The 14,310-nt window shown below is 34.5% G+C and overlaps 1 protein-coding gene across 5 annotated transcripts in view; it reads right to left on the minus strand.

The window, feature by feature from the left end:
• The window catches only part of LOC150102632 (uncharacterized), a 351,586-nt gene that overhangs the window by 114,508 nt on the left and 222,768 nt on the right, over nt 1–14,310 (minus strand). The window contains exon 1 of one of the 5 annotated variants that reach the window (XM_090399114.1): nt 12,724–12,781. The exons of the other annotated variants lie outside the window; for them this stretch is intronic. The gene's annotated coding sequence lies outside the window, so the exon portion shown is untranslated. Of the gene's footprint in view, nt 1–12,723; nt 12,782–14,310 lie in introns of those variants that run through there. 5 annotated transcript variants of the gene reach the window in all.

Raw genomic sequence — 14,310 nt, forward strand, 5'->3', positions numbered from 1 at the left:
AATTGGATGGAAAAAGAGGGAGAGATAGACCCAGGAGAATGTGGTTTGAAGACATTAAGGACTGGACTGGCTTGAATTACCATAAATGTTCCAGAGCAGCAAAAGAAAGAAAAAGGTTCCGTGACATGATTGCCAACCTCCTTCTAGGGGGATGACACTTGAAGAAGAAGGAAAATGTGAACCAAAAATGTTTGGGAACCTCTAGTTTAGGTTGAAGTTCAATAGCACATATGATATGACTTCTATCTTCTTTCCTTCTCTCTCTCACACACAAACACATTTTCCTAGTCTATAGTCTGTAAGACTTTATGAAGTTTATTAAAAGCTTATCACAGCCAAGCAATAAATTCTGTTAGACTACAGAAGTAAAACTGAACAAATTCAACACAGATATTTTTATGCACAAGGATAACTGTTAGAGGTTCTGATTGATTGAAATATAAGAACTTTTTCTTTTTTTTTTTTTTTGGATGTGTGTGTTCTTTATTGTTTAGCTAATACAATGACTGCAGTTGAAACAATTATTGATTTCAACACACACACTTTGAAATCCTTTTCATAAGTCCGAACTAATTCTTGTAGATAAGCTTATACATTGGTTAGACATACTTCTAAATTTTTAAAAAATGATAAAGTAAACTAAATTATTAATTATAAAAACTTTGATTAACAACTACCTATATTTCAACAATGTTATATTGCCATCTTCAGGGATCACAAAAAAATGATATATGCATGCAGGCACTCACACTAAGCAAATGAGGCTAAAGTCAGTCCTAGAGTCCTAAAAGATGCCCTCTAGCAGGTTAAATTGGGTTGTCTTAGCCACTGGGCTGAGTCTCATGCACCCAAATTTGTTGAGGTTTGGGAAGTTTTTCAGAACTGAGGCTGATTCAAGGAATAATCTTTCGTGCTTGTACTTGCTGCAGTGTAATAAAGTGGCCTTCTTCCAGCTTATTCTATGGTGGGTGTCCAATGCATAGTCAGCAAGTCCTGAGTGGACTTGGGAATATTTAACATGAGAATTTTCCCAGAAATAATACCTATTAATAATTTAATTTACATTGTCATTTCCTAAAAAATTAGAAGTCTGAACTAATAAAACACTGCGTACTTGCAATTTGCTTTCATATATTTCAACAGATGGTAGATACTAATTATAGAACAAATTAGGCAGATGTTTTTTTTTGCTTAATATTATGGGTGATAATGGGAAGCTCTGTAATCAATCAGTAGATGATCTGTGCAGAAAAGATGTTGACAGTGCATGGAAATTCATAAGGCAGTATCTGACACAAGCAATATAACTGTATATCAAGGGTTAATAGAGTAGTCAGCGAGTAAATAGAGTAGGAGTGAAATGGGTGAACAGTGAAATGAAGCAAGCTGTGTTGAAAAAGAAAATGGGGTGAAATGGTGAAATGGAGTGAAAATGTTGTAGAGGAGTATAAGACAGTTGTGGTGATTGGATCCATGAAGAGTATAAAGTGCAGGCTAGAAGGTGTGTGCATGATAAAGAAAGAAAAGGTACAGTATGAGAGAAGATTAACAACTAAATTATGAAAGAAGATTGGCTGGTCAGGCCAAGGTTAACTCAAGAGAATTTTTCTGCTATATGGCAAGAGAAGAATAATCATAGCAGGTTGACACTAATGGATAGTTATGGCAACAGAATAACAGTTGCAAAGGATATAGAGGAATTATTGAATGAGCACTTTATCAGTGTATATTATACTGGTGTAAATCTTTAAAGGTACCTGTGGCATGACTATAGAAAACAAATTGCACGATAACCACAGTAATTAACTTTAATGAAATGAAAGTAAAGATATTTCATACAGAAAATAACAGTATATCATCAGTGCATAGAAACAAGCAAATCAAAGAAACAGGAATAATATTAATATTTTAATCTATTAATATTAATAATATTATTAAAAACTATTTTTGATGGTTACATAAAATGAGAATCTCCCAAACTTTTGGGAGAGAGAGAGAGAGAATCATTCCAATTCAGATTTGGCCGATGTAAAAGGCTTTTGCAACTTTCTTTGAAAAGGCATTCGTATTTAAAACTGCTCCTATGGATAAGATGAGCTTCATCCCACTGGATACTGTGTTTAGTGTCAATACCATGTTGTGCCAGACTAGACTTTTGAGGTTTCATGTATTCAATATAATACTGATGTTCATTAATTCTTTTTTCCACAGAACGGCCTGTTTGCCCAAAGTATGTCAGATTATATTCACAAGGTACATCTGGTAAATGCCAGCTAATGATAGAGGGTGACAGTTTGTCATTTTAGATGGCAACAGATGAGAAATTGTGCACCACAGGGTGCAATACGAGAAGGTGAGGATTGGACATCAGGTCAGAAGCCCTGGTCGGATCTCCACATTCCTTTAAAGGCAATGTGGAGGTCTCCTCTCAGTTGTACAGCTTTGAGCCTTAAGCACTCCTGATATACAGTTTGAAAGTGCAAAACTTTATGCAACAATTCAGCTATCATTTAAACATCCAGTGGTGGATGGCTACATCATGCCACACATGGCACTGATATGCTATAAGTTCTTCTACTTCTTGTGTATGGGATCAATATGGAAAAAAACCCTAAGATGTATGGGATAGGAATAGTTTTGCAATGATCTTGTATATGTCATGGAAAGGGAGAGACATAGTATGTCATCCATTTTACATGGGCTGTACCATGGCTAAAAATGCATGATATGGTTTTCATTGTTTTCACTGGTAAGACCAGTCACTGGAACAATTACTTGCATTTTAAACTTTATTCACCATGAAAATGGCATTTAATCAATGCAGAACAGCTTACATTTGTTTAAATGGGAAAGTAAATACTTATAAAAAAAGAAAAAGAGATAGTATAGACATTATCAATTAAGGTGAATAATTACTTTTTTTTTATTTTTTTAATTTTCCTGCCATAACTGCTTATCAGATTTAATGAGAAATAGTAGCATTATGCTGCTGAGGAAGATTTGTTTGTTTAGAATTATGATGAAAGCAACTAAGGCTATGAATCCAGTGTATTATGTGTTAAATATTTTTTCTGACCAGTTTTCCTGATCAGAAAAAATATGCTTAGAAGTTTATAAGATATGCATAAAATGTCTTGGTGAAAACACTTAAACTATTAACAAAATGCATGAGGGGGGAAAAAAACTACAATTAACTTGACTCATGATGAAAATACTCAGCATATTTCTTTTTTTTTTTAAACTACAAAAAATGGCATAAAACAAAATATAGTTACTTGCAAACCATCAGAATTTTTTTTATAATACTTGCATAAGATATCATCAATGAAATATTTTGCAAATCATACAAAAACTGGAAACCAGTTAAAAAATTTTAACAATATCAATGAAAAAAATCAGGTTATTAACTAAAGATCAGATTATCGGCAGTTCGGACCATCTGGACATCTATGCATAGATTTGATCACTTGAGTTCCTTGAGGATGCGGAAGTATTGAAGCAGATCCAGAGGTGAGTGACTAATATGGTGACAGGTCTGTGGAATGTACTTTATGAGGACAGAATAAAATGCAAGAAGAACTGATAAGAAGAATACAGGGTTATGAGCAGGGGCGGCTCATGCATGGGCACTACAGAACTGCAGCACCCCCAATTTTTCTCAACATATAAATATATTTATTAATATATTTTTATTTGCTTGTAATATTTAATTGTATCATCAACAATACTATACAATTCTCTTATTTTGTATAAAAAATAATAAAAATCCATCTTGTAGCACTTAGGAGGGCAAAGGACGCTAGCAGCACTGTGTTTACCACAGTGTCATATTGCTACGTGTGCAAACATATGCACGTCATAGTGGGATGCGAGCTATTAGCGTAATGCGGCACTGTCCGCTGCGCAATTCCACTGTTGTTTACATGCAGTTTGCACCAGTAGTAGAGTGTTCGTAGTGCTTATCGTGTTTACTCCATCTCTTTAAATATTTGGACATTACAATTAAGGACATAACATTTGTTATAGTTTTTATTTTAGAACATTATTGAGGTTATTGACAATGATGACCTCAGAAATGCAACCTCAAGAAATAGATTCTGTGACAGTAGTGACTGTAAGTGAACTACAAATTCTTCAACAGTCACACAAACATCAACGAAAAGTTATTGACCTTTTCGCTCGAAACAAAACAAGAATAGATTTTATTTTTAAGTAATTTTGAATTATACTAAACTGTATAATTTTATCGATAATAAACAATAATTTTTCATGAAAAAAACTAGAAGAATATATTTTATGGTTAAGTAATCTTGAATTATACCAAACTGTATAATTTTATTGATAATCAACAATATTTTTTCATGTTTAATTTTTTTTTAAATTTTTACCATAATTTTGATATTTTATCCAAACATGTATACACTGCACTTACAGTGTGTATGTATATTTCAAAAGTTGCAGTACTCCCATGATTTCAAGCCACAAGCCACCACTGGTTATGAGAGAAATATATATGTTACTAAAGGAGATTTATATGACATATGCAGAACTAACTTTTTTAATACATGACAAGGATGAGAACTGTTTTTTTTGTCCCTTCCTTCTTGGAGAGCGATGAATGAGTCAAATGGTTGCCAGAGGTAATTGTGAACATTGTGTCTAGAACTTTTTGAATGAGCTTCAAAAAGCAGTATGAGCACTATATTGCTAGAATAATAGTGTAGCCCTTCAGTAATGAGTCTTCAAGTGCTTAAATAATAATAAAAATACACAAAGCAAACAAGAGGCAAATTTGTTAATTTTGTGAAAATATGAAGAAAAACTGATTCAATGAGGGAAGCAGATGGTGAAGTTTCCTACAAGGTAAACTTTTGGAAAAAGAAAAAATTATTCAAAACATTTCCGGCCAGTTCTAGCTAGTTTCTAGAAAAACAATATGTAAAAAAAATCACAGGAAGACTCTACTGAGAATACGGATTTTAAATATCATGGCAACAACATGTTTGGGAAGCTATTGAAAAAAGTTAGAAATGTATTCTTGTTATCTCTAGTAATTACTTTGAAAATAGATAAGCAGTGAAGAACAGAGGTAGAAACCATTCAGGAAGAATACAGTAATTAGTACATTTCAGTATTGGAAAAGGAATAAGCAGTCCTAAATTTAAACACAGAATGAGGAAGTAAATGATATTCAACCAGAAATGCTCAAATATGGAAACATAAACATCTCATGGTTACAATGCATAATTCTGAAGGCATGATCAAAAGACTGAATTCCAGGTGATTGGAAGGATTCTATAGTGCTCATCTATAATTATTACTATTATTATTACTATCAAGGCCTCCATGGAGTCAAAAGACTCATCGCAGGAGGTCCTTCCTAGGAAACCCAAAGTCTATCAAGATTCATCGTGGGAGGTCCCTCTTAAGAAACACAAAGTCTATCATACCACTCCTTAAATTCATCGACCGTTCTCGCTTTCACCACTCTATCAGGCAATGCATTTCATGGTTCAACCATCCTCCATGCAAAGAAACCACTCCTCACCTCTTGCTCACAGTTTCCTTTCGTAACTTCCAGGGATGGCCACTTATCATCACTCCTTCCTGCTGTTCAACCAAGTGAAAGAACTCCCCAGTGTCAACCCTGTATCCACCTCTCAACAGTTTAAAAGTCTCAATCACATCACCTCTCCTTCTTCTATCCACCAAACTCTGCAGTCCACATTCCCTCAGCTGATCCTCATAACCAACATTGTACAGTCCTGAAACCATCATTGTTATCTGCCTTTGTACTCTTTCCACAGTTAATTTATCCCCTTCAAATCCTGGGAACCAAATCTGTGAACAATAGTCTAAGTGTGGTCTGATCAGAGTCTTATAAAACGGAATGATAACTCTTTTATCTCTGCTGGTCAGTGTCCTTCTCATTATTGCAGCAATCCTCTGTGTTACCTTCACCACCTTTGCAATATGTCCCCTAAATTTCAGGTTTCTATCAATCATCAACCCCAGATCTCTTGTCTCTTCTACTTCCTCCAGTATAGCTCCAATAGAGTATGCAGCATCCCATCGATGTGTCCCAAACCTCAAGACCTTACATTTTGCTGCATTAAACCGACACCCCCATTCATTTCTCAATCTGGCTAACTTATTCAAATCCTCTTGCAGGGCTACCACATCTGCACTATTACTAATAATCCTTCCCAGCTTCACATCATCCGCAAACAACTGAATATCCCCCTTGCAATCCACTGACAATGTCATTGATATAAAGGTTAAACAATAAAGCTCTCAGTACTGAGCCCTGTGGGACCCCACTTATAACCTTCTGACTCCTTGAAACTGCCCCACCATACACAACTCTCTGATACCTATCGGGGACAGCCAATTCTGAATCCAGTTGATCAACCTGACATCCAGACCTGTGTGCTGCAACTTAAATATCAAGTTATCATGTGGCACTGCCTTCGCTAAATCCAAGAAAATGGCAGTATATGCCTTTCCTTCATCTGCTGCTCTTAATTTAAAAAAAATAAATAAAAAATAAATAAAAAAAAACTGCATGTGAAAGTTGCTGAGAAATCACAGAGGAATTTTTCTACTCAGTGCTCCAAGTAAGACTTATGCAAGCATACTTAAGAAAAGACTAAGAAATTTGTGGAAGAACAAGCTGAGTTTTAGCCAAAGAGAAATTATGACCAAATTTTTACTTTAAGACAAGCAACTGAAAAACTATGGTAATATAACAAAGATCTATATTTAAGTTTTGTAGATTACAAAAAAAAAAAGGTGCATAATAAGGTGCAAAGGGAAAAGCTCTCTGAAACTACAGCTGTCATTCTAGCATTAAAATTTGGAAAACAAAGATGGGATGCAGAATTTATTGTTGGAGGTGGAAGAAATAAGAGATCTGGGAGTGATAGTGGATAAGGATCTGAAATTTAGGGGACACATAGCCAAAATTGTGAAGACAACACAAAGGTTTCTGGGAATGATGCGGAGGACACCGATGTGTAGAAGTAGGGAGATTCTTGTTCCGTTGTATAAGGCTTTGATTAGGCCACACATGGATTATTGTGCCCAGATTTGGTCACCTGGTTTTTCAGAAGGATGAAAAGATGTTGGAAAGGGTCCAAAGGTGATTGACTAAGGTAGTTTCTGACCTCGGGAATGTTGAGTATGAGGAAAGATTGAGAAGATGTAATTTGCAGAGTCTGGTGGACAGGAGAAAGAGGGGAGATATGATAGAGACCCCCATTGATCCTATAACAACCCATATAAGGGGTTGTTATAGGATCAATGCTGGAGAAGTTCTACAGATAATAGTGGGAGATCAGGGGAGAACCAGAGGTCATCCCTGGAAACTGTATAAAGAGGGTGTGAGTAGGGGAGTGATGGGCAGGTTTTTTTCGTGCAGAGTTGTAAATGATTGGAATGCCTTGCCTGGACGTGTGATGTCTGCAAGGAGTTTGAATGTGTTCAAGGCACGGTATGATGAGTTGTGTGTGTGTGTGATAAAAGGACCTCCCAGATGAGTCTTTGACTCCATGAGGTCTTGGGGTAATAATAATAATATAGATTGCTTAGAAAACTGAACTGCCCTCTTAGCATATAGTTTATACTTTAGAAATATCATGTCAGCAATTAGAACTGAAGGATGCATAGCAACATGGTTTGAGATGAAATCAATTAAGCAAGAGGTATATTAATCACATTATGAAGAGAAGCAACACTAAACCATTAAATTAGTGAATATGTGCCCCTCAAAAATCGTATGATTAAGTCCGAATTATTACTAGCCACCTACTGACAATTTTCTTCCAGACTAATTTATTTGTCAGACCTCCATTATTGTCAAATCTAACATTTCAGTTTTCTAAGGCACTAATAATAGCATCAATCTAGATCATCATCATCCTCTGGGTCTTTTCACCATCATTCTGGCTTCAAACACTTATTTTTTAAATCTTCTCTCTCTCTCTATGTGTGTGTGTTCACAAATTCTTCAATGCTATCAATGTCAAGTTCTATTCTAATATCTTCATTTTAAATAAGATTCTACCACTGATGCCATCTGTTCACCCCCCCCCCCCCAGATGACACAGTAAAGCTGTTTAATGTTCATGGAATGACAGAGAGAGAGAGAGAGAGAGAGTGAATGAAACAGATGCATTTAGAATACTAATTACTCTGGCTACCACCAAGATAGGGAGAATGGTGGAAATTTTGCCATATGTTAACCCAGATCACAGATTCATGTTATGACTGAATACTGCCCAATATGCTGCTAGCTTAGTGTTTATGACTAATTTTTCTTTTATTCCAAACCTAGCTTTGGTAATTCTAGTATCTATATTCAAATGTCATTTTACCATCGTCACTAAAAATTTGGCTATATAACTGAAATATTTTACTTGTTCTTTAAGGCTCTATACTGTGAATGCAGTTGATCTGAGAATTATCTACATGTTAGCACAAGAAAAGTATATTTAATATACTGCCAGATATTTCAGTTTGAAAATAACAAACTATCATCAGTGGCTGGACAGAAATATCTGGCAGTATATTAAATATACTTTTCTTGTGCTAACATGTAGATAATTCTTAATTTCATGTCACAAGTTTTTCTCTCAAAAGTAGAGTTGATCTGAGAGCTGGGTTAGAAGTAAAACAGCTGATCAAAGACAGGAAATGAAGGATACGAGAGGTCTGAGAAATACTAAGAAGGTGAACAGATGACATCAATGATAGAATTATATTAAAAATGAAGATATCAGGAACAAACTTGACATTGGAATTCAGGAATGTGTTAGCAGAGCTATAATCTTAGGTGGTATAGTTACTTAAGCAGAATGAGAGAGGAAAGATTAGCAAAATAGGTGTTTGATGCTAAGATAGAAGAAAAAAAAAATCCAGAGGATGATCAAGATGGATTGATGCAGTTATTGCTTTCTGTTCTAGGCCTATTAGTCTGTTTTATGCCTATAAACAGACTCACACCATACCATGCAAGCTTGCAAAACTAGATCTCTAAAAGGGTGGTTAATCCTTTTTCCTGGTCTCCTACCTATGTTTGTATATTGCATGTATTCTTCTGAATGGTTTGCATGTTTCCAAGAGAGAAAACCCTGCCACCTCTATAAGACTGGCTACTTTACCTTCAGATGAAAAGCCCTGATAGAGATGCTTTGTGTCCTCTAGATGGAATTCAAACCCAGGTCTTTCCAATCGAAGGGCATTTCCAAAACTGCAAAAGCTATGGAGGCGCAGAAGTGCCTTAAAAGACCTAATAATATATGATCTGATAATATGTATCCTGGAAGATAACAGATTTGTAGGAAAAATTGTCGATAGGAAGTTAGTAATAATGTAAACCTTTCATATGGCATCCTGTACAACCTTTGGGTATGCATATAAGGAATTTGCTAATGATGATTTCATAGGTATAGAATATTTAAAAACAAAACCATTGGATAATGCAAAGATGTACATATTCCTTTCAGATACTGTTACTTCAAGCTGAAAGTCAGTTTCTAGATTATGAAATCAAACTTTGGGTTAAAAACTTAATGCTACAAAATGGGCAGCAGAAGAGTGTGAGTGAGGGGAAAAGGAGCAATAATGGTAAGAAGTGTTTCGGAATATGTGAATGTCTGAAGTGCATTTATGTAAAACAAGGGAGGGAGAGCTGGCCTGTGACTTGAGTGATGTGAAGATATATATATCACAGAGCAATGGAGAATGCTAGCAATACACTGTTTTGTGTTTTTTTTTTATATAAATATCAGCAGTATCAGGAATAAAGGAAATGAGTTTGCAACCTTGATGGCCCAGTCTGTCTAAAGATTACTGGTATTAGTGAAACATAGTTGACAGAAGTTGCAGAATACAGTATACTTCAAGAGAAAAGGAAACATGTGACAAATGTGCTGCATCTGCCTGAAGTGAACTAGAGAACTAAGAAGAAAATATCAGTGATGGCTTTGAAAGGGTATAATGTAATTTTGCTCTTGAATTCACAGACGGGTCCAAATCCTATTATGGTATGGACATTAAAAATGTCTTTAGGTGGTAGATGATTTTCATCACTCAGTGCAAGATGCAAGACCATTACAGTCCTTTTATTGGAAATCGGAAGCTGCCTGAAAAAATGCCACGTTTGATCCCTAGAGCCCCCTTAGCTCACCTATGGTAATAAGTTATAAGTCATATCTTCCTGCCATGGGTATGGATGTTTGTGATTGTCTGTGAAAATACTAGTGATGGTAGGCAGTAGATGGCACTCGTGTAGATGATGCAATTCACTGTAGTTGGTGAACTGAGTGTTGAAGATGGAGAGTTGTAGAGTAGGTGCTCTCCCTCGATGAGTCACTGGACTCCTTGGAAGCGCCACGTAATAATAATATCTTTTGTGGATGGGAGAAGAATAAAGAACAAACAAAAAAGTCTTGGGCAGGATAGGATATTTAGGATGCTAGGGGAGATAATAAGCAGAAAATGTCTAGACATTAATTTGCAAGGAAAAATTGTGAAATATGGAGATCAAGAGTTTTGGATTTGGTCATAGCAACAGAGAATTTAACTGTGACTAATATGTGAACATTTTCCTCTGTTGGTGAGTGTTCATACAGTTTTGACTTAAGGTTAGTAGAAGTTGCAGTCTCAAGGAGTAAAGAACTTATTTGGAATTACAAGGCAGATGATTAAAGTAGACAAAAATTACTGCAGATGGAAGCAATACCACATCACAGAAACTGAAGGAAGAGAGACTAGTATATGGGAATAGGTTAGGAAATACCTGTTAACAATAATGGCAAATTGTATATCTGAAGTGAGAAAGGTAAAGATTTGGGGTGAAATGGATGACTAGAAAAATGAAACAAGATCTACAGATGAAAAATTTATGGAAAAGAAAGGTGGAAAGCAGTTCCATGAGGAATATAAGTTTCAAGTATAGCAAGGAAAGATGAATTACAAAACAAGAAGAGAGAGACTAGAATTATTATGCAAGGAAAATCCCAAGCAGCCTTTCAATATGTGGTTAGTGAAAAGAGAAATGAATGTGGTTGGATGACCTTGCTGGATGAAGTATATGATTTGGGCGATTGATGCAGATGACACAGTAGAGCTGTTTAATGTTAATGGTATTAGGGTATTTCATTCTGGCTACCACCAAGATAGTGAGAATGCAGGAAATTTGGCCATATATTAACCATATGTTAGCTTAGTGTTTATGACTTTGTGTTTATGGTTGGATGACCGTACTGTATGGAGTACATGGTTGGAGCGATTGATGCAGATGACACAGTACAGCTATTTAATGTTCATGGTATTATGGTATATCATTCTGGTTAAACCAGTTTATTATTGGAGGATAGAAAAGGAATGAGAGAAAGTGAATGAAACAGATGCATTTAGAATGCTGAGTACTCTGGTTACCATGATAAATAAATAAATAATAATAATAATAATAATAATAATAATAAAGAATTATACTGACAATGATAGCAAAAGGACTCATATTAACTACTTTCCTGAACAATAAAAGTCTCATTTAAGCACCTCTAGCACAACTGGAAGAATGACGGGACAATGCACCCTTCAATTGGAAAAGAAGCCTATATCTTCATATAGGCTTCTTCAATAGGAGGTATCACAGAAACTGAAGGAAGAGAGACTAGTATATGGCTTATCTCATATAAAGATAGAAAGTATGGTTGTTGTTTTTCCTGTAAACTAGGTTTTTCATCCAGCATCCATGCAAATCAGCTCTAAGTGTGCACAATTATTTAATTTTACAGACAAAAAAAAAAAAAAAAAAAAACTATTAGTGGCAGTGGCACTGAATTTAGTTAATAATTGTGGAGCTGTGTGCAGATGAAGTGATGTAGATAGTGGGTCGCAAAGAGTAGAGTGCCCTCCTGAGATGAGTCCTTAGACTCCATGGTAATAATAATAAGTTACGAACTTTGTGAACAGAATATTAATCAATATTTTGTAGAGGAATTTTTAATTTTACTTAAAGGAAAAACTGGGATCCATATTTTCCATCTGTTATAAATATGACATCATATTCAAATATTTTTGGCATAATATGGCCTAAAGAAGTTGTCAGTCAGTCTCTTTAAGGTTGGCATGGTCTTTCTTCTTCACAGCTTATCCTGAAGAACTTGTTGAAGTACTTGTTTGCATTATTTTATTATGTTCAATCCAACTATGTTTATATTTATTTTCTTTATTACTAGCTTTTGGTTTAATTCATTACTGAAAATCGTTTCTTTTATGATTAAACAGTAGTACAAGTCAATGTTTTAATCTATTAAACTTTTATCCAATCTGACTTTGCACCAGGTGAAGCTTAAAAATAGAATTTATTACTCTTGTAATTTGTACTTCTTTTTGTAATTTTCATTTTTTTTTCATATTATTATTATTACATCAACTCTCCTGAAGTCAAAGACTCATTGAGGGAGAGAGAGGTTTATGAAGTAGAAAAGATTATAAGTAAAAGAATCGAATTGTTCCAAAATGTTATTACAGTATTTAGTATTATTTTACTTAAGTTCTGTCTTGACCTTAAAACATTTTTTTTAATAACAAATTTTCATTCCAAAATTCTGAGTGATATTTACAGTACTGTATTAGGTTAAATATCTTCCTGAAGATTACTTTCAGATTTACAAATTATGAATTATTAATATAAAAGAATGCAATATATACCAGATTAATCATTATCCATGATAGCATTACAAGCTCAAATCCGAGACCAGTTATAAATAAAAAGGTCCGTGAGGAATTTTATTTGATTTATTGTAATTTTTGACTTAATTTCAGTCTGTCTTTCTAATCTCAATATGTGATTCTAACTACTCTTATAAACATGAGATTTTAGGCATTAAATCATTATATGCGCTAAACCGATATTTCTGCTAATGTACGTTGTTATTAAGGAATTTTATGACTGATTATCCCAGAGTTGTTTTTATTTACTAAAATAAAGAGCCAAAAGGTTGTTATTGTTTTAGATTCTACATGTAAATATGTTGTGTACTAACACTGTGTCTTACACTCCATGAAGGGTGCCAAGTGTAATATAATAACAATGCAAAAATATAATTTTACAGAATGCACAAAGAAATTCACTGATAATTACATTGAAAATGGAGCGTACATACCCACCAGTAAATTAAAATAATGTCCTGACTGAATTATTGTTAAGTCTTGTGAATACACTGTGAAATTCCGTTATATTTAAGAACCTTAAGCAGCTTCTATATTAACAATATATAACCATTAAATACTTCGCATTAGAAAAGATGGAAACTTTAAAAATGATACAGCTATATTTTAGCCAGCAGTACGCCACATACTACAAATACGATACGATAGTATCGAGCAATTTATACGTTAAAATAAAGTTTCTCGATTGAACGTAAAACTATATTTCATTCCTTAGTTAAAAATACTCTGCCTTCGATATCGGCTAAAAGTAAATAAATAGTTAAGAATATTTGTACTTCTAGTTGCAGCCGACTTTCTTATGCCGCTTATTTCATATCTACACCAATAGGTAACAGAAATTTTGAAATTCCCATTTAGCTAAATTGAGCAAGTTTACTCCATAAGCTAAAAGCAGTGCATTTTAAAGCTCCCCACTTGTTCTGTATCAGTTCATTTGATTCTGAGATAAAAGAACCAATTCTTCCGAAAATGAATTAATAGGCTCCTTTTAATATTATACACAGATGTAATCAGTCATATAAAAAACATAATCGAAAACCGATTTTGCTGTTATTTGGGGATACGGCCAAATTGTTTTGGCTGTAACAATAAAGCCACTTTATTGTGTATGTTAATTCGTGTGTTTCCCTGGGCGGTTTCGCGGGATAAAAACCAGTTTCCGAGGATTTATTTCGTATGAAAGGCTAACTCAACTTCAGTCAAGTCCTTATAGAGGTTAATCAGCCATCTCCACAGAGCCCAACGACTCATCGCGAGAATCTCAAATTTTTATACCACTCGTTAAACTCAATCACCGATAAAGCACTCACAACCATTTTGGCAATCCATTCTTCATCCACTAGTTTAAGACCCTCCATGCAAAAAAAAAAAAAAAAAAAAAAAAAAAAAAAAAAAAAAAAACAGTCCTCATCCTGCTACTAACCTTTTTACTCAACTTCCAATACATGTAATGAAAAATTCACTTGCATCAAAATTCTACAGAACCACTGACCCTAACTATTTATACATTCATTCCTATCATATCCCTTTTCTTCCATTTGTATCTTCGTAATCCACAAAGCTTCA

The sequence above is a fragment of the Typopeltis vanoorti genome, chromosome 10, assembly GCF_054136105.1.
Source record: "Typopeltis vanoorti isolate ZY-2024b chromosome 10, IOZ_Tvanoo_1.0, whole genome shotgun sequence".
Classification (NCBI taxonomy): domain Eukaryota; kingdom Metazoa; phylum Arthropoda; class Arachnida; order Uropygi; family Thelyphonidae; genus Typopeltis; species Typopeltis vanoorti.